At 41.7% G+C, this 24,363-nt stretch overlaps 2 long non-coding RNA genes and 1 pseudogene across 2 annotated transcripts; all 3 read left to right on the forward strand.

The window, feature by feature from the left end:
- The first annotated feature begins 29 nt into the window (after positions 1–29).
- On the forward strand, positions 30–5,449 carry LOC129849276 (uncharacterized). The gene is made up of 2 exons (XR_008758631.1): positions 30–408; positions 4,881–5,449. It is a non-coding gene; the product is annotated as an uncharacterized LOC129849276 (long non-coding RNA).
- A 4,116-nt stretch (positions 5,450–9,565) lies between these two features.
- On the forward strand, positions 9,566–15,615 carry LOC129849273 (uncharacterized). Its single transcript, XR_008758629.1, has 8 exons — positions 9,566–9,776; positions 10,102–10,214; positions 10,788–10,869; positions 11,048–11,117; positions 14,212–14,429; positions 14,535–14,591; positions 14,696–14,795; positions 14,893–15,615. It is a non-coding gene; the product is annotated as an uncharacterized LOC129849273 (long non-coding RNA).
- Positions 15,616–15,734: 119 nt separating this feature from the next.
- Positions 15,735–22,966, forward strand: LOC129849271 (uncharacterized; annotated as a pseudogene).
- Positions 22,967–24,363: the final 1,397 nt, after the last annotated feature.

The raw sequence follows: 24,363 nt of genomic DNA on the forward strand, positions 1-24,363 counted from the left end.
TGCAGTAGATGAATGTGCCGCCCCATGGGTCTCCCGGTCGCGGCCGGCTGCGACGGAGTCTGGACTCCAACCAGGATCTCTAACTGCACAGCTTGCCTTAGACCACTGCGCCACTCAGGATAATTCATTTGTTTTTCATCAGGACAATGTCCCAACACACCTCCAGGCGGTGTAAGGGCTATTTTACCAAGAAGGAGAGTGACGGAGTGCTGCATTAGATAACCTGGCCTCCACAATCCCCCGACCTCAACCAAATTGAGATGTTTTGAGATGAGTAGGACCGCAGTGTAAAGGAAAAACAGCCAACAAGTGCTCAGCATATGTGTGAACTCCTTCAAGACTGTTGGAAAAGCATTCCAGGTGAAGTTGGTTTAGAGAATGCCAAGAGTGTGCAAAGCTGTCATCAAGGTATAGGGTGGCTATTTGAAGAATCTCAAATATATGATATATGTTTTGATGTTTCACACTTTTTTGGTTACTACATGATTCCATTTGTTATTTCATAGTTGTATTCAACAATGTAGAAAATAGCATTTTCTTCTTTGATGCACCTTATGTCTAAACTTCTTTACAGTGAAATGATCTTGATTGGTGATCTCAACTGGTGTTGGTTAAAGCTGGTGTCTGATGATTTAACAATGTTTTGTAATTCTATGAATCTTACCCAGTTGATTAACTCACACACTCGCCTAAATCTTAAATGCTCAGATGATATCAAATCAATCAGGGTAGATTTAACAAATGTTCCACATAAATATTCTGCGATTGGTGTTTTTGTAATGATTTAAGTGACCATTGTGCTGTTGTTGCTGTTAGAAATACACTGCTCAAAAAAATAAAGGGAACACTTAAACAACACAATGTAACTCCAAGTCAATCACACTTCTGTGAAATCAAACTGTCTACTTAGGAAGCAAAACTGATTGACAATAAATTTCACATGCTGTTGTGGAAATGGTATAGACAAAAGGTGGAAATTATAGGCAATTAGCAAGACACCCCCCAAAACAGGAGTGATTCTGCAGGTGGTGACCACAGACCACTTCTCAGTTCCTATGCTTCCTGGCTGATGTTTTGGTCACTTTTGAATGCTGGCGGTGCTCTCACTCTAGTGGTAGCATGAGACGGAGTCTACAACCCACACAAGTGGCTCAGGTAGTGCAGTTCATCCAGGATGGCACATCAATGCGAACTGTGGCAAAAAGGTTTGCTGTGTCTGTCAGCGTAGTGTCCAGAGCATGCAGGCGCTACCAGGAGACAGGCCAGTACATCAGGAGACGTGGAGGAGGACGTAGGAGGGCAACAACCCAGCAGCAGGACCGCTACCTCCGCCTTTGTGCAAGGAGGTGCAGTGCCAGCGCCCTGCAAAATGACCTCCAGCAGGCCACAAATGTGCATGTGTCAGCATATGGTCTCACAAGGGGTCTGTGGATCTCATCTCGATACCTAATGGCAGTCAGACTACCTCTGGCGAGCACATGGAGGGCTGTGCGGCCCCACAAAGAAATGCCACCCCACACCATGACTGACCCATCGCCAAACCGGTCATGCTGGAGGATGTTGCAGGCAGCAGAACGTTCTCCACGGCGTCTCCAGACTCTGTCACATGTGCTCATATGCTCAGTGTGAACCTGCTTTCATCTGTGAAGAGCACAGGGCGCCAGTGGCGAATTTGCCAATCTTGGTGTTCTCTGGCAAATGCCAAACGTCCTGCACGGTGTTGGGCTGTAAGCACAACCCCCACCTGTGGACGTCGGGCCCTCATATCAACCTCATGGAGTCTGTTTCTGACCGTTTGAGCAGACACATGCACATTTGTGGCCTGCTGGAGGTCATTTTGCAGGGCGCTGGCTGTGCACCTCCTTGCACAAAGGCGGAGGTAGCGGTCCTGCTGCTGGGTTGTTGCCCTCCTACGGCCTCCTCCACGTCTCCTGATGTACTGGTCTGTCTCCTGGTAGCGCCTGCATGCTCTGGACACTACGCTGACAGACACAGCAAACCTTTTTGCCACAGTTCGCATTGATGTGCCATCCTGGATGAACTGCACTACCTGAGCCACTTGTGTGGGTTGTAGACTCCGTCTCATGCTACCACTAGAGTGAGAGCACCGCCAGCATTCAAAAGTGACCAAAACATCAGCCAGGAAGCATAGGAACTGAGAAGTGGTCTGTGGTCACCACCTGCAGAATCACTCCTGTTTTGGGGGGTGTCTTGCTAATTGCCTATAATTTCCACCTTTTGTTTATTCCATTTGCACAACAGCATGTGAAATTTATTGTCAATCAGTGTTGCTTCCTAAGTGGACAGTTTGATTTCACAGAAGTGTGATTGACTTGGAGTTACATTGTGTTGTTTAAGTGTTCCCTTTATTTTTTTGAGCAGTGTACTAAGGTTCCTAAGACAAACCCACGTTTTATTCGTAAGAGAAATTTGAAGTGTTTTAATGAGCAGGCTTTCTTTCATGATTTGTTTTATTTTGACTGGAGCAAGATTGAGCTTATCCCTGATGTGGAAACTGCCTGGATATTCTTTCATGATGATCTTTTCCAAATAGTAAACAAACATGCCCCATTCCGCAGGTTCAGGGTTAAAGGGCGGGATAATCCATGGTTTTCTTCTGAGCTGTCTTGTATTATTCACGACCGTAATCTAGCCTGGGCTAAAGCAAGGAAATCATGTTCTGATGCTGATTGCCCTATTTTTAGGCAGTTACGAAACAAGTGTTATTTTCTTCTCGGGAAGGCCAAGTCTGAATATTTTATGTCTGTTACCACTGATAACCTGAATGACCCTAGAACGTTTTGGAAGGCTATTAAGTCTATGTCTGGTAACAGTAATGTTAATGAATTACCGTCATGTGTTTTGAAGGACTCTCTTGCTGTATATGACAAAACTGAAATGCTGAATTGTTTCAATGAGCACTTTGTATCATCTGGTAGGCTGTTTGATTCAGTGTCCTCTGTCTCTGTACAACCCAGTGAGAGCTGGTCAAACTTTTAGCCATTCTCAGTGCAGGTGGTACATAAAGCCCTGAAATCCTTAGATCAGAGAAAGCCTGCAGGTCCTGATCTTTTGGATCCCTGCTTTTTAAATCTGGCAGCTGATTTCATAGCTGAACCACTTACATATCTGTTCAATCTAACCCTGGAATGTAATGAAATTCTGGAAATCAGCATTTGTACTACCACTTTTAAAAACTATTTTAAATAATTATAGGCCAATCTCAAAGCTGTCACCTGGTGAAAATACTTGAAACCCTTGTGAGTGAACAGCTAAAAGAGTTTTAATTTACTAACTCTATTTTATCAATGTACCAGCAGCCATGAAGGTTTTAAATGATATCACTTAAGCCCTTGACAAAAAACAGCACTGTGTCTCACTTTTTATTGATCTCTCTAAGGCTTTTGATACAGTTTATCATGCTATACTAAGGCAGAGCTTGTCGAGTGTAGGTCTTTCAGAGCATGCAGTTGCATGGTTTGCTAACTATCTGTCTGATAGAACTCAGTGCACTCAATTTAATGGGCTTAAGTCTGTTAAATTGTCTGTCTTTAATGGTGTGCCCCAAGGCTCTGTACTTGGTCCTCTCTTGTTCACTATTTATATAAATGATTTAGACGAAAATGTCCAAAATGCGCAACTTCATTTTTATGCTGATGATACTGTTATTTACTGTTGTGCCTCGTCTCTTACAAAAGCTTTCCAGAACTTGCAAATGGCTTTTTATACTGTTCAACATACACACAGTGTCAATTGAAGCTTATCCTCAATACTGACAAAACTAAACGAATGGTGTTTTCTAAAGCAAGAAATAGACCTCTGAACCTTTCACCTATTAATACATTTCAGGGCAAGGAGATTGAGGTTGTAACCTCATAAATATCTTGGAATTTTAATTGATGACGGCCTCTCTTTTAAATTGCATATTCAACAACTTACAAAAAAATTGAAGCTGAAATTGGGATTTTATTTTAGGAATAAGGCCTGTTTTTCTTTTGAAGCCAGAAGGAGGCTAGTATCAGCTACATTTATGCCTTTACTAGACTATGGGGATATTTTATATATGAATGCTTCCGCTCAGTGTTTGAGATCAATTGACACCCTTTACCATGGTACTTTGAGATTTATTTTAAACTGCAAAACCCTTACGCACCACTGTACTTTGTATACCAGGGCTGGCTGGCCTTCTCTAGTCACTTGTAGGCTCAGTCACTGGTATACTTTGTTTTATAAAGCCATATTGGGTTTACTACCTTTTTATTTGGGCATTTTTATTGTTCAGAAATGTGGTGGGTACTATTTTCGTTCGCTGGACTTTATCCTGCCAACTGTTCCAAATGTCCGAACTGAATTTGGTAAAAGAGCTTTTATGTACTCTGCGCCATCATCTTGGAACGCCTTACAAAATACTTTTAAACTGGAAGAACTTGTCCCGATTGGTATTTTTAAATCACTGATGAATGATCTTGAGACTGATTCCCTGACCTGTCAATGTTTTTAATTTGCTGTTTTTGATTTTTGTTATACTCTTGTGAATTCAATGGTTTCTACTAGATTACTTGTAGTTTTTCATGTTGTTTGTCTGTAATTTTTGTAATGACTTGGTGCTGCCTATCTTGGCCAGGACGCTCTTGAAAAAAAGATTTTAAATCTCAATGAGCCCCTCCTGGTTAAATAAAGAAAATAAAGAAAAACCCTTGAATGAGTAGGTGTTCTAATAGCAATAAGGCACCTCTGATGTTTGTGGTATATGGCCAATATACCACCCCTCCTTGTGCCTTTTGCTTAAATAACCCATATCTCTTCTATAACAGGATATTATCATTGACTATATGAAAGTGCATGTATGAATGAGTCTGATTTACCGTTTTCAATGGCAGGTTCACCTTCTGAAGCCAGATGAGGTTCCCAAAGCGTGCTGCGCACCCACCAAGCTCAGTCCCATCTCTGTACTCTTCTACGCTGACAACAACAACGTGATCCTAAAGAAGCATCGCAACATGGTGGTCAAGACCTGTGATGCCTGTGACACCAGTGGTAGCCCATCTATCTATTCTACTTAATCAACTTAATTGCCATTGTTCCAAAAGATACATACAGGTTAATATATCTTGCAACCAGCAGTTGATAGCAATAATCTGTCAATATGCTGATAAATAGTATGTATCTAATATATTGATTTTGAGTCTGAGAGAGGTATATGAACAACAACTATTGGACCTATAACCATACTTCACTTTTGATTAACTAAACTATTAAAATCTACAGTAATTCAGATAATTACATCACCCATTCTTGTCATATATTCTGTGACCAATCAAAGCTGTAAAGTACTGTATCATAAGTATATCAATGCTAAAATTCTACCCTTTTGATGACTATAATATCTTGTTGAACCATGAATTTGTCATTGTCTCTTTCAGATGTACTAAACATGGTTTGCAAAACATACACGTTTTTTCTTCTTCTTTAATCATACTTTTAACCAGTACAAGTTAGTAACAATGGAAAATGGCAACAAACAAAAAAATGTTTGGCAATTTTTGTATGTACAGAGTAACAAATACACAGTGATATATGTCCTTGTCAACAGATATCTGGAGGACTGTATACTGCTATATTTGTAATAAACTATACTGAACAAAAAAACGCAACATGTAAAAGGTTGGTCCCATGTTTCATGAGCTGAAATTAAACATCCCGGAAATGTTCCAAACGCCAAAAAAAGAAAATTGTGAGCATTTCTCCATTGCCAAGATAATCTATCCACATTGAAAGGTGCACCATATCAAGAAACTGATTAAACAGCATGATCATTACACAGGTGCACTTTTTGCTGGGGACAAAAGGCCACTAAAATGTGCATATTTTTCACAACGCAATGCCACAGACGTCTGAAGTTCTGAGGGATTGTCAATTGGTATGCGGACTGCAGGAATGTCCACCAAAGCTGCTGCCAGAGAATTGAATGATCATTTCTCTACCATAAGTCGCTTCCAACGTCATTTTAGAGAATTTAGCTGTACATCCAACCGACAATTTTCCTGTCCTGCTAGCCATTCAAAATGTAACGATTACTTTTGGGTGTCAGGGAAAATGTATGTAGTAAAAAGTACATTATTTTCCTTAGAAATGTAGTAAAGTAAAAGTTGTCAAAACTATAAATAGTAAAGTACAGATACCCCCAAAAACTACTTAAGTAGTACTTTAAAGTATTTTTACTTAAGTACTTTACACCACTGTATGTGCTTCAATAGAGTCTGACGTTCAGGGTGGTTGGACATATAAGATGGGGTGCTGATGAGCTTCTGTCCCCATTTTAGGTCGTCACAAATACAAATATTCCCCCACCCATGTTCATTGAATCAAAATAATTACACCTTGCTGTAAGGAAGCATAGCAAGAATGAAAGGAATAAATTTATCGTTGAATGATTTATAAATCTCGCTTATTAAACCATAATTTCCAGGGGACCTATTGTCCTTAAGGCTTTTAATACAGTCTTATCTCAATTTCAGATAACTCATCACTGAAATCATTTTCTTCTTAGCAATGTTTGCTACATTGTCTAAGAAAATATCCATGTTGGAAGTTGGCTGGGCTGATGTATACAGACTCTGATAAAAAAACTGGGCAACATGCTGAGAGATTTCTTTTGGATTTTCATTGGGAGTATTTTTAATCATTAATTGACATATGGAAGGAAGTCTTTTCGCCTGCCCTTTTTTCTAAATTAAAGAAATATTTTGTATTTCTCTCTCCTTCTTCCATCCATTTTCATCTTGTTCTTACAAGCGCTCCCCGGGCCTTTTCCTCGTAGATACAGTCTAACTGCATTTGCAATGATGATAGCTCCAGTAATTCCTGATTAGTTAGTTCCCTTTTTTTAGTTTAATCCATTATTCCCTTTATGATGTCATATTCTTTCTCTCTCTTGGCACGAGCAATTTCTTTCCCCATTGAAATAGCCAAAAGCCTTAATAAAATGTCATTAGCTCCCAGTAACTAACAAACGTATTCATAACACAGGCACAATTCCTGTATTTATCATTAATTCCTGCTACTTCCTTCTTAAATACTTCCTTCTCTAGTAAAGTCTTGTTCATTTTCCAGTAACCTTTAACTTTTTTTGGTTGACAAACCATGCATATTTATCTTTATTGAGATGCCGTTGTGGTCTGTTAAAATCAATGGTTCAATCGAGACTGTATCAACCTTGTCAGCCATATCTTCAGATATCAGCCAGAAATCAATACGGGATTGTATATTGTATCTTTGGTACTCCATGTAAACATAATCTTATCTGAGTTCTTATGTCTCCAAATATCTAGAACACCTAACCTTAGACATATATTCCTTATCTCACAATCAGAATTGCTATGCTTAGAAGGCCATCTATCTAGATTATCATGTAATACTGTATTAAAATCTCCACCCCATATTACTTTGGCCAATGGAAATTTTGACATCATTTTACTTATTTTCCTCTCAATGTCTCTAAATAAAATACAGTTACTTGACTTGTTATTGGAAGCATAAGTATTTACAACAATGAATTGAACATGGTTGACATCTAGCAATAGTATAATCCATCTCCCTGTATTATCTGCTTCATGACTCAATATATGAGCCTTAAAGTTGCCTTTTAAAATAGGGACACCTGCTGACCAATTAGTACCAAATGAAAACCAAATATCATTCATATCATCACCATTGACACTTCCAAAACGCAGTATCTGTGCAACAGAACAGGCATGAGTTTCTTGAATGTTTGGCTCACACAAACAATGCTCTTTCCTCAAGAAATATCTCGTTTTATCAAATTAGCAAATAAAACTCAGTCCTGCACAACTCACTTGACAAGTCCAGCAGTCAACAAACTAGGCGTCAGCGTGAATTTCCCTTCCAATAACAAAAGCCTGAGCTCCCGCAAAGTATGCACTTCCTTCCTTGCTCTCTCAATTATCAGCCAGACGATTCAGAGCTTCTTTGTCAAATGCTGTCAGATCCTCCTTGAACCTCAGGTCATTTTTCTTTGCACTTTTCCATGTCATATCCCTCGCTGTCCGGGAGATGAATCTCATGATCACTGGTCGTGGTGGCTGGTTGTTTTCCCCATCTCTCAGCCTACCCAGGCGGTGCACTACATCCAGAGAACCTGCAACAACATTTCGCTCCTCCTCCGGGACTATTGCCCTGCAAATGTCCTTCACTCTTGCTTTGATGTTCTCGTCAGATTTTTCTGCTATTCCATAAATTCGAAGACTCCATCTCCGACTATACCGGTCATTCTCGTTTACCTTTGACTCCATTTCAGTGAGTTTATTCGCCTGCTTTGCAACCTGAATGTTCAATGTTGCGTTCTGCTACTGCAGAGTTTTTACTTCGTCAGCACTGAAATCAATCGATTTCTTAAGGTTAATAACGATATTTATTGTTTTCTTTTACACCAAATTCATGTCGTCATCTGCGCTCTCTTTGATTTTAGCCGTGAGGATGCGAACGATGTCCTTCCTGTAGCTGGCTCATTGATGGTTCACTTCTCAGCTTCTTAATGGAAGCTGCTCCTTGGTTGGGGTATTCGGGTATGAATCGCATTCACCCCCCTTTTTTACACCGGAAGCATATGAGTGAGTTTCAACAATGCCTCTTTTCTCCTTGGAAGTTTCAACATCCATTATCTCAGCAACAGTTTGGTCATGTCCTGATTACACGCTACTAGCTATGAAGACGTTAACAGGCTAATTAACTACACACGCTGACACTTTTCGATAGCTAGCTTGTTCGTTGGAAATAGTCAAAAATATATGTCAATGGTTTGATTAATTACAAAATGATTCATTATATAGTTAGATATCATTTTTTGTGAGAAAAAACTAATAAATTGCAACTGCAGTCTAAAACTATAAACTTTGTGAGAAAACCCCCAAATTGTTCCTCTACTAGAAATGTTACACCCTCTCATGTCGCAATCTTGACCATGTCACTGATTTCATGGCGCTCTTCTGCGCATCATTTACTTCACAAAATCCCGCAAAGGTAAAAGTGCCAGAAATAAACATCGCGAGATTGTACATATGTGCGTGTCAGAGATTTGAAAGCAGACGCTTTCATCCAAAACGATGTACAGTAATCCGTACATACATTTTACGTTTGGGTGGCCCAGGGAAATTTCAGTTTTTCAAGCTTTTCGAAGCAATTTTTGTATATCTTTCTTTGTAATACTGTATGTATTCAATCATTTCGAATTGATCACTTCCCACTGGGCACATGCATCAATTCAATGTTTATTCCACGTTGGTTCAACGTAATTTAATTGAAGTTACATGGATATTGTGTCACATGGAATTTTAAAATCTGCAGTCAATTTAATTATGTTTTCATGTGCCATGATTCTGACATTTGACATATGATCCTCGTAGGATTAGGCTACATAATTACAGTGGTGCAGTAAATGTAATCTCAATTCAATACGATGAGCATATACTGTACATATAGCCAATATAGCTATTAAACCCATGTTCAGTGACTGTAATATGCGACGCAAGTTGCCTAATATGTTTGTGACGTTCCATGGAACCCACGGTATTGTTTAAAACTAGATTCTGATTGGCTTGCAGGTCATTCTACAGTGTAAATTATAAATGAAAACGTGCTTTTATATCAGTGTTACAGATTCACAATACCGAGCGTGTCTCAACCCGTACCGCGCTTTTATCTGCCTAAAGGTATCTTCAAGCACGACTGGATAGGCCTTTTGGATACGCTTGTCCAAGGTAAGGATATGCGTCAAGCTATAGCCTACTTTTAATCTTTTAGTTCCGAACTCAAGTTACTCCAGTCAAGTGATTAATCGTAAAAGTTTGTTGTTTTGACTGAGCAGTCCAATGGCCAATAACATGCATTAGGCATTGCACAAATCAGTGTCTAGGTCAAGTTGAAAAGTTGCTACTTCCGTCAACTCAAGTTACTCAATTCAAGTGATTAATTGTAAGATTGACTTGTTTTGACTGTCATAACTTTGATGGAATATTCCAAATTATAATGGCAATTATGCATCACAAATTCACAATATTACTTGTATTTCAATGATTTATCCAGGCCCAAGACATAAAGTCTTCTGAAAGCTGTGTAGCAATCATTCCATTGCTGACCCATAGGATGGTAATCACGATTGATGATTGGCTTAATCTAGAATCATGGATGCCTTTCATGTGAGTACACACACCACTTTTTTTTATTTTTATTATTATTATTTTATTTTATATTTTTTTTTACCCCCTTTTCTCCCCAATTTTCGTGGTATCCAATCGCTAGTAATTACTATCTTGTCTCATCGCTACAACTCCCGTACGGGCTCGGGAGAGACGAAGGTCGAAAGCCATGCGTCCTCCGAAGCACAACCCAACCTAGCCGCACTGCTTCTTTAACACAGCGCGCCTCCAACCCGGAAGCCAGCCGCACCAATGTGTCGGAGGAAACACCGTGTACCTGTCCCCCTTGGCTAGCGCGCACTGCGCCCGGCCCGCCACAGGAGTCGCTGGAGCGCGATGAGACAAGGATATCCCTACCGGCCAAACCCACCCTAACCCGGACGATGCTAGCCCAATTGTGCGTCGCCCCACGGACCTCCCGGTCGCGGCCGGCTGCGACAGAGCCTGGGCGCGAACCCAGAGACACTGCGATGCAGTGCCCTAGACCACTGCGCCACCCGGGAGGCCCATGTACAATTGTTAATGCTATCTCTGAAATGTCTAACAAAATGTATACCTGCTTGTTTCATCAAGACCTTCTCATCACAAGTTGGAACTAGTGGTCAACATTGGGACAATGCAGCCATAATTAACATGGACCAATATTTTCATGGAGGTACGCGCTACACTTCTGATGGGTTTAAAGATTGTATTACATTATCTAAAAGTGAGCAAGTAAACCCCAGCTGTTATTCTTTTCACATGGAAGGACAATCTATATTATGCCATGAATGTTTCATTGCTGAACAACCATAGATATGTTTCCTCTGATTTGGCTCCCGTTCCTCCAACAGTGAGCAAGACCTGCCATCAGAGCTCACTGTAGCAGGGAGACATCCCGTCATCCTTTTGGCGCCTGACAAAGTACACTTTTTTCCTTCTAAATAACACTATAGTAACATCTTCTGCACAAAGTTACATTCCTAATAAGATTGGTGTTAAGTGAGAAAGAATCCTAAAGATGGTCCAATGGGCATGGTCTGAAGCCTCTCGTCATCTCAGTATGTTGAACCGCCTGATTTCTTGCAGGCTTGAGATTCAGATCCTGCTGAACGATGTTAAGCATTTGATTAACCACATGCAGGGGACGCTGAACACCATGCAGGGGTAGTGTATTGAGTTGCAGACTGCCATGTCTAAGGTAGTGTCAGATGAGTCTCAGATACAGAAGAATAAGTCTATGATGGTATGGTGATAATGATTGAGATGGTGATTATAATAATGATGACTAGCGGTACCCCACCCTACAGGCAGTAAATCATTGGATCTGATTAATTCAATTCAATGCAATCTTTGAGGACTGCAACCATAGAAATACAATTTATTTACACTAATAATAAGCTATTGTCAACTTCCCGTCTATGCTTATCTTGCTCATTGCTCACTGTCAATTGCTGACTGTTATCCTATGTGTGCATCTATTATTGATTTCTCACAGAAAAATCATTTGGTTTCAAATGTACCTGGGGCCATGTAAATAATTGTTAGGCTACTCATTTTGAATCCACCGGTGGCAACTTGTGTGACCATAAAAGTCTGTGTGCGACTGGGCACAGTAAAATAATTTGGTTACTGACCTGCCCTACATCATAGAAGGCGCTTCAAGTCAGAACTAGGAAATTCTGACATTTCTGACTCGCGAACTCGTTATGGAATGATGATTTCAAGTTACCCACTTGTGAAGTATCAGAATCAACCAGTAGGACGCTCTACACTGATAACTTACATTCATTTTAACTCTGAGGTTCCAAGTTTCCGATGGCATGTGAATGCAGGATAATTCTCCCATTATGGGTAATGGGTAATTTATGTAGGATAACTGTAGGATAATTACCCATAATGCTCAATGTCAGTGAGCATTATGGGTAATTATCCGACATACTTACATCAAATACTTTATGATAGCATCATCTCCTGCAGTAACAGTGTCATTCCAAACACAATAAATGTGAAAATTAACAAAGATACAAAATATTGCTAAGGTGAAGAAAATCAGCTCAAAATTGTAGGTGGAAATGCCCCTGCAGCAGGGAGGCTTACAGTATTATAATATATTGTAGATAACATTAATATAATTTGTGTATTTACAGAATCAGTAAACATACAAATGAAAGTATATGCTAGGGATTGATCTACACTGAGTGAACAAAACATTAAGAACACCTTCCTATTGAGTTGCCCTCCCCCTTGGTGGTGGACCATTGTTGATACTCAGGGAAAACTGTTGAGCGTGAAAAACCCAACAGCATGGCAGTTCTTGACACAAACCGGTGCGCCTGGCACCTACTACCATACTCTGTTCAAAGGGACTTAAATCTTTGGTCTTGCCCATTCACCCTCTGAATGACACACATACACAATCCATGTCTCAATTGTCTAAAAATCAATCTTTAACCTGTCTCCTCCCCTTCATCTACACTGAGAAGAAGATTTAACAATCATCTCGTCACAGAGGGAGGGTATCCTCCAAACAGCCAGTGTCCCTGCACAGAGGGAGGGGATTCTCTCAGCAGCTAGCATCATTGCACAGAGAGAGGAGATCTTCCAAGCATCAGGCCTCATCCCGTCACAGAGGGAAGGGTATTCTTCCAGCATCTTCTATCACTGCGCAGAAGAAGAAGATCCTCAGAGCATCAGGCCTCATCCCTGCACAAAAGAAGTTGATCCTCCTGAAGGCCAGTGTCACTGCGCAGAGGAAGGGAATCGTCCCAATGGCTAGCGTCCCTGCGCACAGGGAGGGGATTGTCCCAAAGGCAAGTGTCTCTGCTGAGAGGGAGGGGATTCTCTCAGCACCTAGCATCACTGCGCAGAGGGAGGAGATCCTCCGAGCATCAGGCCTCATCCCATCACAGAGGGAGGGTATCCTCCAAACAGCCAGTGTCCCTGCACAGATGGAGGGGATTCTTCCAACAACTACTGTCACTGTGCGAAAGGAGAAGATCCTCAGAGCATCAGGCCTCATCCCTGCACAGAGGGAGTTGATCCTCCTGAAGGCCATCATCCCTGCGCACAGGGAGTGGATCGTCCCAAAGGCTAGTGTCCCTGCAGAGAGGGAGGAGATCTTCCTCACAACCAGTGTCCCTGTGAAGAATGGACACAATCATCCACAACCACCTCCCATCATCCCCATGGTAGCACCACTGTGTAAATGGGATGGTGGAGCGTGTACTCCACCTGTGGATTTCTATTCCAAGAGGTCACTTAAACTTACCTAATTAGTAAAGAAATTACCATTGTGATAGCGTGAGAATTAGCTGTGATAGGTTAAATGTATGGCTCATGTGAGTGTGTATATCTGTAATACTTTCATGCATTTTCTACATAAAACAGGTTTAGCTCCATTTTACTTTGACATTTTAGTCATTTAGCAGATGCTCTTATTCAGAGCGACTTACAGTAGTGAGTGTATACATTTTCATACTCCAGTGAATCTCTCCAGGATTTCGCATGGATTTTTTGGATATTTGCGGATAAATTTGCTAGATTTTGCAGCAACAATTATGACATTTTGCATAGCAATATGCATTTGTTTTGTCCAATGTGTTGCCAAAATGCGCTGACAAGGGAAAAAACTGTGTTGACGTGTGGCTTGATTGAACCATATTATGCAGTAAATGTGCGGTGATTGGTTGAAATTGCGAGCCCTCTTTTTGTACTTTGGTAATGGGTCAGTTCTATGCGATAATATTGTGATGATGTGACTATTTTATGCAGAAATTGTTTGGTGATTGGTCAAATTTGTAAGCCCTCGCATAATATGCAGGGAATTGTTGATTTTGCAACCAAAACAATGTGATCGCAGAGTCCTGGAGTAACCTCCCAGTTATCCCTGTGACTGCGTGTAGGTTAAGATTGGGTTGTAACAGAGTATCAGAGCGAGACGTTTCTACCTGTCAGCTAGTAATTGTTCTGTATGGTGACATGAGCAGAGTGGCCTGACTTCTCCCACTTATTACAGATGTCCGACTTAGATATGTTGAGCATCCTGCTATGATGTCCATCACCAAGCCGGAACACTCCGAGGCCAACCCTCAGTGCCAGACTGGCAGCCGGCCGGTGGCTGAGCCCGAGACCCCTGCTGTTCACAATAACAGTGGAGGCTGGCTCAGCTGGGTCTTTGGTAGTGGAAGAGTTAATAAGAAGGAGGTTCATCTACCTGAGGACTAAGACAGATCTGTAAGGAACTGGTTATTAACACTATATTCTATGTAGAGACAATTGAGTGGATTTAAAAAAAAACTATTGTGGCTTGCTTCACATAGCTAATATCTTCATCCTCAGATTGTCCGGGATCCAACTCTGCACAGATGGGTTAACAAAACTGAGCCCAAGGCTGAGGTACACACTTAAATTCAATGAAATTAAAAACAGTGAACAACCATTGTATTTTAACTGTGATAATATTACTAACAATTTGGAAAATGTGTTGATGTTTTTTACAGAACAAGTGTGTACCACCACCTCCACCGATGGGGACATATGGATATCAGGGGAACACTGGCAGTGTCCCCGAAGGAGTGAATCCTTACTCTATGAAAGCAGGTGAATATTGCTTTAGAATACATGTGGTTTAACCAAGACTGTCAGCCGATCATAGATGTCCCTGGTGGTCTCCTGCTAACACCTTTCCCACTACCAGCAGTTCTATGGGGCAGCATATACCCTACAATGCATTACAATGATGGGACCAACTCAAAGCCTCCAAGCCATGGGCCTGGACTCCTTCCTAGGCAGCTCTCTGGCTTGCTCCCTCCTTCACACTTTGACCTCATGGCACCAATGGTTGTGCCACCTGACACTCTACCCTACTGAGGTATGACTCTGGAAAATCCTTCCAAATTGTATCCATTCATCATTAACTGAGATTTTTCTTTAACATAGCAAGTGGCTGAAATAGCAAGGATGTTAACTATTTTTTATTTTTGTTCAAGAGGCCATTTGCCCAGAGTGGATTTGCCATACATAGATTTTTTCAGCTTTAAAAATCTTCAGCATAAAAAAGTATTAAAAGATGATCTTTTAATTAAATCTCTCCTTTGTGTCCTCATGTTCACGTTAATTTGATGTGTTCTATCATCATTTACAATGCTTATTGCTTCTGCATTTCTTTACAGACAAGTGCATATTATACACATATATTTTATTTTAGACATTACAAAAACATATTTTTGTGCATTTTGGATTTCCTACATTTACCTGTACAGACAAGTATATTTTATACATATCTATTTTTTTAACAACATTTTTGTATGTATTCCATAGACAGAACTACATATATTGGAATCGAACGTTCGCAGAGATTGTTTTGACTGGAGTGATGCTTAGGACTTCATAAAAATAAATCTATCCCGTTTTATTTTACCACTACAGTCTGTTCGTCGGACGAAACTGGAGAAAAATAACTAGTGTCGAAAGTAAACATCCACACCTCGATGGTGTCAACTCTGCTTATGTCTGCATAATGAAAAGGTAGGGGGAAAAAGAAAAAAACATCTGGTCTAGCGATCGATGACAAATTAAATGGTGCCCGTGTAACAGTTTTACTTCTGTCCCGAACCAGTGACCCTTTGCACACATATACAACAGTTACCCATCGCTCCACAAAAGCCGCGGCCCTTGCAGAGTAAGGGGAACAACTACTTCAAGGTCTCAGAGCGAGTGACGTCACCGATTGAAACGCTATCAGTGCACTACCCCCAAACTAGCTAGCCATTTCACACCGGTTACATCCAGCATAACCCCTCATTCAATTACGCCAGTGGCAAACAGTGAAATGTGAGGAGCAGGAACAGCTATAGCCCTCAAACTCACCTCTGGGTCTCAAAGCCAGTTCCACTGCATTTCTTCATTGTTCTCCTGTCATCGGGGACTGATCTAGACCTGGGACACCAGGTGGGTGCAAGTCATTATCAGTTAGAACAGAAAACCAGCAGGCTCGTAGGGCAGGGGAGCGTTTCCCAAACTTGGTGTGCATTTTGGTTTTTGTCCTAACACTACACAGCTGATTCACATTAACAAAGCTTGATGATTAGTTGATTATTTGAATCAGCTTTGTAGGGCTAGGGGAATAAAAAGAAAATGTGCAGCCCTTTGGGGTTCAGGTGACTGAGTGTGGGAAGCCTTTGTCATAGGGTAAAAGTTGAATACCCCTGGGCTGTAGGCTGCACACCTTGGGTCAAATATTAGATTCTGTAGCTGTGTATTTTATCAAAACAATTCTGTTCTACAATGGTTCCTTTCCTTAGTTCAGGGTAAGTAGTAGCAGGCCTAGAAGAGTCTTATGTGACGCAAACATTTGAGTTGTGTTCCTCCTTTTAATCAATCATAATAATTTGTCAAATGCCTTACAGGTTGTTTTGCCTGTTGGCAGCTGTGGGCATACAAGCACAACAGAAACCTATAAGTATGCATTTTTCACCCTACAAGTTCAAGCACTAAGTGTTTGACAATATATATTTTTCTGTTTTTTAACTAACCTTTCCCATTCCAGATGACCTCAACGCTGAATGCCTTGGTAACGTTATTCGTTTGAGTGTCGCTCCTCTTTTTAAAGAGGTTGATGCTGTCTTCAGTGAGTTTGTCTCTTACGATTCTCCTTTCATAATTCATGAATTGATATTGTTTGTCAACTATTGTGTTCACACCATCTCCATCCCTTCCAGATGACACACAAATCATAAACCTGACGCCTGGCCTTGCTACTCAGTGTGGATTCAGCTTTAAATTTGACCCCCTGGGGAATGCCATGTTTTTTGCTTCTCTTCAAAACTGCTTTTCCCAAAACATGGTAACCCTAAGCACTGTATTGTTTGCCTTTCAGTGTCACTGCATTTGTAACCCATAATGTAGCAACGTCATTTTATTTAACCTTTGACATGGAGTCATGCTGAGACCAGGCTCTTAAACAGATGAGCCCTGTATACACAAAGATACCAGTCAATATGTGCATCACTAGATGAAAAATGTAATCATTGAAAACAAATGCATTCTTCAGTAAAAAGGTCCTCAATAAGCCTGAGTTGCTAATTTATACAATTTTAGAGCATGGAGGTTATTAGAAGTACGGTGCCAGAAACATTTAAGCAGTTTTACCACCCCTGGGTCTGCTATCTCTTACCTCTAAGTTAACGATAACGTAAGGTACAGCAGAAGTTTATGGAGGGCTTTCAGAGGGCCAGACAACTTTCTGATACAGACTGCAGTGATGTGTACTACTGAGCTCTTCTCCTGTAGTGTGGCTTCAATAGTGGCAGCTGTATTCATATAGGCAATTTTGCCACAGTCTATAACTTGCATGAAGGTCAACTGAATTATTTATTTTCTGCTATATAATGAAAGGCTTTAATTATTTTTTTCCTTCCCCCTTCATTTTAGGATGATAAGATGTTCAGCTTGGTCATGCAGTTCAGGCTGCCAGGAAACCACATGAATGAAGACCCTGTGTATAGAGTGGGCAAAACCTGTAGCTACACCCCCTGGACCTCCCGAGAGATTCTGTGCGACCGCAACTACATGGAGGCAAGTGAGCAGAGCATGCCCCAAAGGACATGTTTACAGTCGAGCTTGTTGTACTGCCTGTATAAATGATCTGTCTAGAGCTACAACTGTCCAGTGTTTCATTTCTTCTGCTTCTGTGACACAACGTAGAGGGTCTTGACTCTCTCTCAATTCAATACTCCTTAATTTAAGGAGGCGAGTGGACAGATTGAGAACTGGCCCTTGATTTCATATTGTATGGGAGGGAGAAAATGCATAGGGAAAAATGGCCTTTCTTCTCTAGGTTTCTGTCAGAAGGACTCTTCCATACATCCAAACCGTCCCTGAACAGCCCACTGGAGGTCCGAAAGCAAGGAGCGGCAACTTCCGGAGAGGAGCTGAGGTAGCCATGTTTCTGTAATTTCACTACAGGATGGCGCTAAATTATGTGCATTTGTTGACAATTTGTTTAATTCCTGTTTCCATTTCCTGAGACAGGCTGTTGCTGCAGGATACAAAATGACAGCAGTCGTCTTTAGTCCTAGCAAGAAGGTCATGAGTGTGGATGAGGTCCAAAGAAAGGGCTATGCAATAGCCAACACTCCCACACGGCTGGTGTTAAGAAGCCCTCATAATGCAGAGGAGACATACCTCCAGAATGTAAGCTGACTTTCTCCACTTCCTCCATGAACTGGGTCATGTTCAGTAGAGCAAAAATTTGGAAACGGTGGCCCTACCTGAACTCTGCAACATATTGTTAATACGGTGTGCCCTACTGAACACGGCCCTGGTGTGGTTGCCCCCTGAACAGGTAGCTGGGGTTCCGATGCGGGTGCTCTCAGCCTCAACCTTCTTTGAGCAGAAGTGGCTGGTTACTCGAGTAGATGCCACGGCTGTTTGTCCAACACCAGGTTGAGTGTGAAATAATGGACTAACTTGGCAAATTAAGATCCTATGAACCCAGTTCTTAATTGGCTCCAGACAAGACTTTGATTTGTTTTCAGTTGCAAAATGTTCTGTTATGATGTGTACTTGGTTTCTTGTTTCACTGCAGGGGCAGTGGCCTTTACTCCAGAAGTGATCACCTGGTACATGCCCAAGCACATAGACCCACTTTTCTCCTCTGATGCCTTCACCATGTTGGAGGTGTACATGGGAATTGACGCTAAGAGGCTGGACACTGAGGAAATGGCTGCCAGAAACTACTCGGTTTTAGTCACAGAGGCTCATATTATTGTTGAAATTCCGGTGGGGGCGGTTGGCGGCTATTTCAAGGTCAGTGTTGGATGAGTAAAATGTTCCTGTTTAATTTCTAAATCAAATCTTATTTGTAGAGCCCTTCTTACTGCAACAGTTGACAGTGCTTTGTAGTAACCCTTTGCCATCTCATGGGTAAACTCCTAGAAATGTTGCTTATGTAAAATGTTTCTTAGTGAGCAATTGTCTGCTTAATCAGGCTAATATACAATGGATTGGTGTGTGTATACAGCCTGACACATTGGATTGCAAAATCGTGTGAATATTGCATAAAATGACACTTAAACATACTTTAACGCTTGTCTTTGCGGTTTGTCCTTCAGCCGCTTGAAATTTGAGACCAAATATCCACACTAAAGTATTATGTACCTGACTTTTTAGGGAGCCGGTAGCTTTGCCACTCAACTGAATGCAAGCAATGTTCGGTTACACTCGGCTACTGTTTACATATTGTGTTTACTTTGTGTGGCGGTTGCTTTGGAAATGCTAAGTTGACAACCATATGCCTACCAGCTCTCTAAAGTCGGGTAAACAGATATTGTCTTAAATTACGAGCGGCTGAAGGACAAACCACACAGATAACCGGTAGAGTAACATTCTGGCTTGTAAGGAACATTTAGCTGTTTTTGCACTCCACTTGTGTATTACAGCCTGACTGCATCACTCGTCTCCCTTTACAGAGCCATATTCAGGATGACCAGTACTTTGTCACTTACACCATTGAGCCCATGCTTGAGTTGCTGTGGATCGAGGAGGTCGCACACGAGGACACACGCTACAAAGTCCTCTTCCCTATCACAACACCTCCGATGGCCAGGCCTCCACAAGTTCGCAACTGTGAGTCTGGTTTAGTTAAATAGTGCCTATGGTAATTTGGGATGCCTGGGTTGTTCATTAGGCACAAAACAGAAGAAAATGTACTGAAACGGGGAGGCAATAACAAATGTCCATTTTCGACTTCTATGTAGCGCATTTCAAAATGTTTTCCTTTGTTTGCCAATGAACAGACACGCCCTTAGACACAGTTCCTGAGCAGGCAGTGTTTGTGCTTGAGTTGGGGACCTTCAACCTTGATGTGGAGCTGCTGAACATCACCTTTCCAACCATGGTGCTAACTGTTGCAGAGTGCAACGCCAGAGGCTTCAATGTTCAGGAGCAGAGATCCCTGGACAACACCTTGAAGAGCTTCAGGATGGAGGTGCCCTTCTCAGACCCGGTGGTCTTTAAGGAGGTGTGTTTCTGTTAAATGCAAAGCCACACGCAGTGATTTGTACATGCCCTAATAAGTGGGCCACCAACAAAATATAAATAATGGCTCAAGTGTACTTTGTATCCCTCATTTACTCAAGTGTTTCCATTATTTTGGCAGTTGTATGCATTCACTTGCCAATAGTGCTTGATTTAGAGGAATGAGGGCAACATTACTTCAAGTATATAGTTTGTTTTAATAGTCCCCATATGTACTTAGTTGTCACTTGATATTGAATAGAGTTCTGTTACAACAATAATGCTATCAATTGACCAATGCTTTTAACTTCACTACAGAGAAGGGCGGAACAAGGTGTCACAACCTTCACTCTTCAGCTGATCTACGGCCTGGTCGTCTTTCCAGAGTACGCTCCTTTCTCTCACTCTGCCGTTGTGGACGCTGTACTGCTGGACATTGGTATGTCTCTGGACTAGGCCAAACTACTGTTGAATGGCTTCCTCTCGTTAATGATTGCAGTGAAAGCCCAACTAGCCATACTGTAGGTTTTTCCTATGCGGTCTCTCTACAAAGAAAATGTTAAGCTTTAGAGTATTTGGACCCAGTGTCCTGTTCCTGGTTTGCCAGGATCGTGTTTATTCTGAAAACAAGGTTTTCTCCTTGGACAAGTTCAAGTAGTACCTTCCTGTTTTTTTGTGCTTAATGAACACAACCCGGTTTGTCCTTGTAGTGCCACCCTCCGTCACTGGCAACTGTGATCAGGAGAACTTTCACATCACTGTGGACTACAGGAACCAAGATCCCTTTTTCGTGGTCTTGGTTGGCAAGCGGCTGCTTAACCATGAGCTTGCGCAACAGTATTTGACAGAGGGCGACGCAGACTTCACCATCACGTTGCCCTTCTCTTCGCCGGACGCAGTGTTTGAGGTACGATGCTCTCCCAAAACATGTTAACCTAAATTGCAGCAGCTAGCCTCGCTTTCCTTACCCTGTATACATGCATACAATATTGGACTAATGAACTCTCCCATTGGTTCCCAGTCGGTTCACCCGTCCTCTGTCAGGAGCAGACTGGATGTGGCTCTGTTGAATCCTTACAACAACATGACCATCAAATACTTTTCCCTGGCTTGCAGCTTCCTCAAAACGCTGACTGGTTGGTTCTCAAACAATTACTTCCGATAAATAGTCGTTTGACATGGTTACTGTAGTAACCTGGTATATTTGTTTACCAATAGATGGCAGTATTGACTCAAGACGGGGGTTTGCTTCCCGCTATCCGTAGCTATTTCCTATGTCTGCCTATTTAACTATGATTAAGAAAGCTTCAGGTAGTTTAAGCCAGGTGCATAAGATAATGTTAAAATTAAATACTAAACCGTACGTAAGTCTCCTGAGTCGTAATTATAAGGAAGCCTTTAAGGATACTACCGTTACCAAACCTGGGTTCCTTGCAAATACTGTGAGTCTAATAGTAGTGCCAGATGGGCATGGTTTGCACTTTTGGTGCTATTCCATTGGTTCTACTGTGCTCAATGATGTGTAACAAATACAGAACCTGTCTTTTGCTCCCCCACCCCCAAGAGTGTTTCTCTAACGGAACGATGACTGCGCTGGCGGTCAAGGTGGAGTCTGCTCCCAGTCTGAACCCCGGTCAGCTGACCCTGAGCGACCCCGCCTGTGGTCCCACCTACAGCGACGATCGCTTCGCCTACTTCCACTTCACTGTCAACTCCTGTGGCACCACCAGGAAGGTAAAATGACTATTACCCTGAGGTGATGGGTACTGTGTATTTACGGACTGTTTGCTTCTGCAGGCTGTAATAAGTCAATTCCCCTCTACTACATAGTTTATCAACAATGTCATGCTGTATGAGAACGAAATCTCCTTGCCAGATGAACTTGAGGTGAAGCTGAATGGCACGACGTCTTCAGAGGAGGAATATCAGTAAGTGCATTACGCATCACAATTGTAGCTATTAGGTTTTTTAAATTCTTCACCAATTGCTCAATACTTTGTATACAGGGAAAATGTGCCTCTACTACCAGTGTCCACTCCACTGCTTGAAGTTTACCCTACATCCCTCTTTTTAGGTTAAAGGTTTCCTGCTACTATGTGGTCAACATCACTCGCACATTGGTCTTCCTCACCAGGCCGCGTGACAACGAGCCTTTTGCTGAGACGGACTGGTCGACTAATGGTCAGAATGAGACTCGCTCAGGGTAAGCGTGCACAAATTCAGAATTTCAACTTGGCCTCTAAATTCTAATCACTCCTGATGATCTGGAATATAGAATCTTGGAAGGTGTCCTTTACAAAACCATTCCCAAAAATGTAAGCCTTATGATATATTACTCTTGCGTTCTGAGATCTACAGGTGTGGCTATGGAGTAACGGTGAGGAGCTGATTTGGAAATTTGTCAGAAACCTCTGGTGTGGGGGGGGTTAATCGGGGCACAACAGGATATGATAAACGTGTTTTTCTTAATGGACAAGTTGAGATGGTACCTCGCTGTTTTGTGCCCACCGGTTGTCTCATTCTGTGTTCCAGACGCCTCGTATAACACGTTCCACCAGGAGGAGGACTATCCAGTGGTGAGGTACCTGAGACAGCCTCTGCACTTTGAGGTGGAGCTGACCAGGTCCTCTGACCCCAAGATAGCGCTGGTGCTTGACCACTGCTGGGCCACCCCCAATGAGGACCGTGACTCCCGACCCCGGTGGAATCTCATCATTAATGGTTAACTTGTTGTTTTTGGGCCTAAACAAGTGTTATTCCACAGGTGTGGTTCCTGAGTAATTAGCAACCTATCATGCTTGGCAGGCCATTTACTTTGGCTACCGTGGCTATGCCCCCATCCATAGGTCATGAGTGGTCACAATGGTTTGAGCTTAAAAACGATGTGAGCAGTATGCGGTCTGTCACCAGATCTCCACCCAAATGAACCCTTATGGGAGATTCTGGCGCGTAGCATCACACGTAGCATCTCGGGTACTCCGAGATCCCTGGTGTCTTAAACACCATACGTCAGTTGAGTCTGACAGACTCTTACGTGATAACCTGACTGCATTGTATGGCGTTTGCTCATATTCGGTACCACCTTCAAAAGTGTTTTACACACGTGTCCATTACAATCTAGGCAAGAATCAGAATGCATGAATTGCTCTGGCGCATTGCTTGAAATTCTTAATTAAAATGAAGTACTTATTTTGAAAATATGATACCGACTGTCTATTCGGCAACTTTGGTTAAACCACGGTCAATTGATCAATATTCAGGTCGCCTGTAGTCTGATCATTTAGAATTTGAAGAACCATTTAGAGGGACGTCTCACCACATGAGAATGCATTCATGTCAATGTAATTGAATATACATGTTGGACATACGACGTAGACATTTGACATCCGTCATTTAACTAGCTATAAAAGCCTTTGCAGTAGACAAAGTAATATTGTTGATGAGAAATGCTATGGCATTGCTAGTATGACCCTCCCTTGACAAATCAAATGCATTTTTTTTTCAAATAGGCAGCCCAGTTTCTGTTTAAATAAATAAAAAATGTACTAAATCAGATTATTCCAGGTCTGATGGGCCAAAAGATCAGAAATTAAAACCAACAAACTACTGTCGTGACCTTGAATTATCTGAGGACTGTTTAATTGTTACCTGACTCTAAATGAATCGTGTTAGGATTTGGGGTGCCGAGGAAAAGGTTTTAAACGGAACGACTTGATTAGTGTAGTGTTAGCTAGCTACATAGTGTTCTTTGCTGTCCTTGTATCCAAGATAATTGTGTAATTATCGGTTAGCTAGCCAGCTATTTTCGTCCGCCGCGCTGCCGTTCTCCTACCTAGTCAACACTGCTAGCTAACACTGCTAGCTAGCCAACTTCTACCGAATAGCAGCACTGTAGAAACTTACATTACAACGGAACGACTTGATTAGCGTAGTGTTAGCTAGCTACATAGTGTTCTTTGCTGTCCTTGTATCCAAGATAATTGTGTAGTTTAGAGAAATTGTCGAGGTTACCTAGCCAGCTACACTTTCAACAACGCAGCCACTGCTAGCCAGCCTACTTTACCAGCCAGCAGTACTATTTCATTTTAGTCAATAAGATCTTTTTTTTTTTTTTTTTTTGCAACGTAAGCTTAACTTTCTGAACATTCGA

This window comes from Salvelinus fontinalis, unplaced genomic scaffold (genome assembly GCF_029448725.1).
Source record: "Salvelinus fontinalis isolate EN_2023a unplaced genomic scaffold, ASM2944872v1 scaffold_1411, whole genome shotgun sequence".
NCBI classification, from domain to species: Eukaryota; Metazoa; Chordata; class Actinopteri; order Salmoniformes; family Salmonidae; genus Salvelinus; species Salvelinus fontinalis.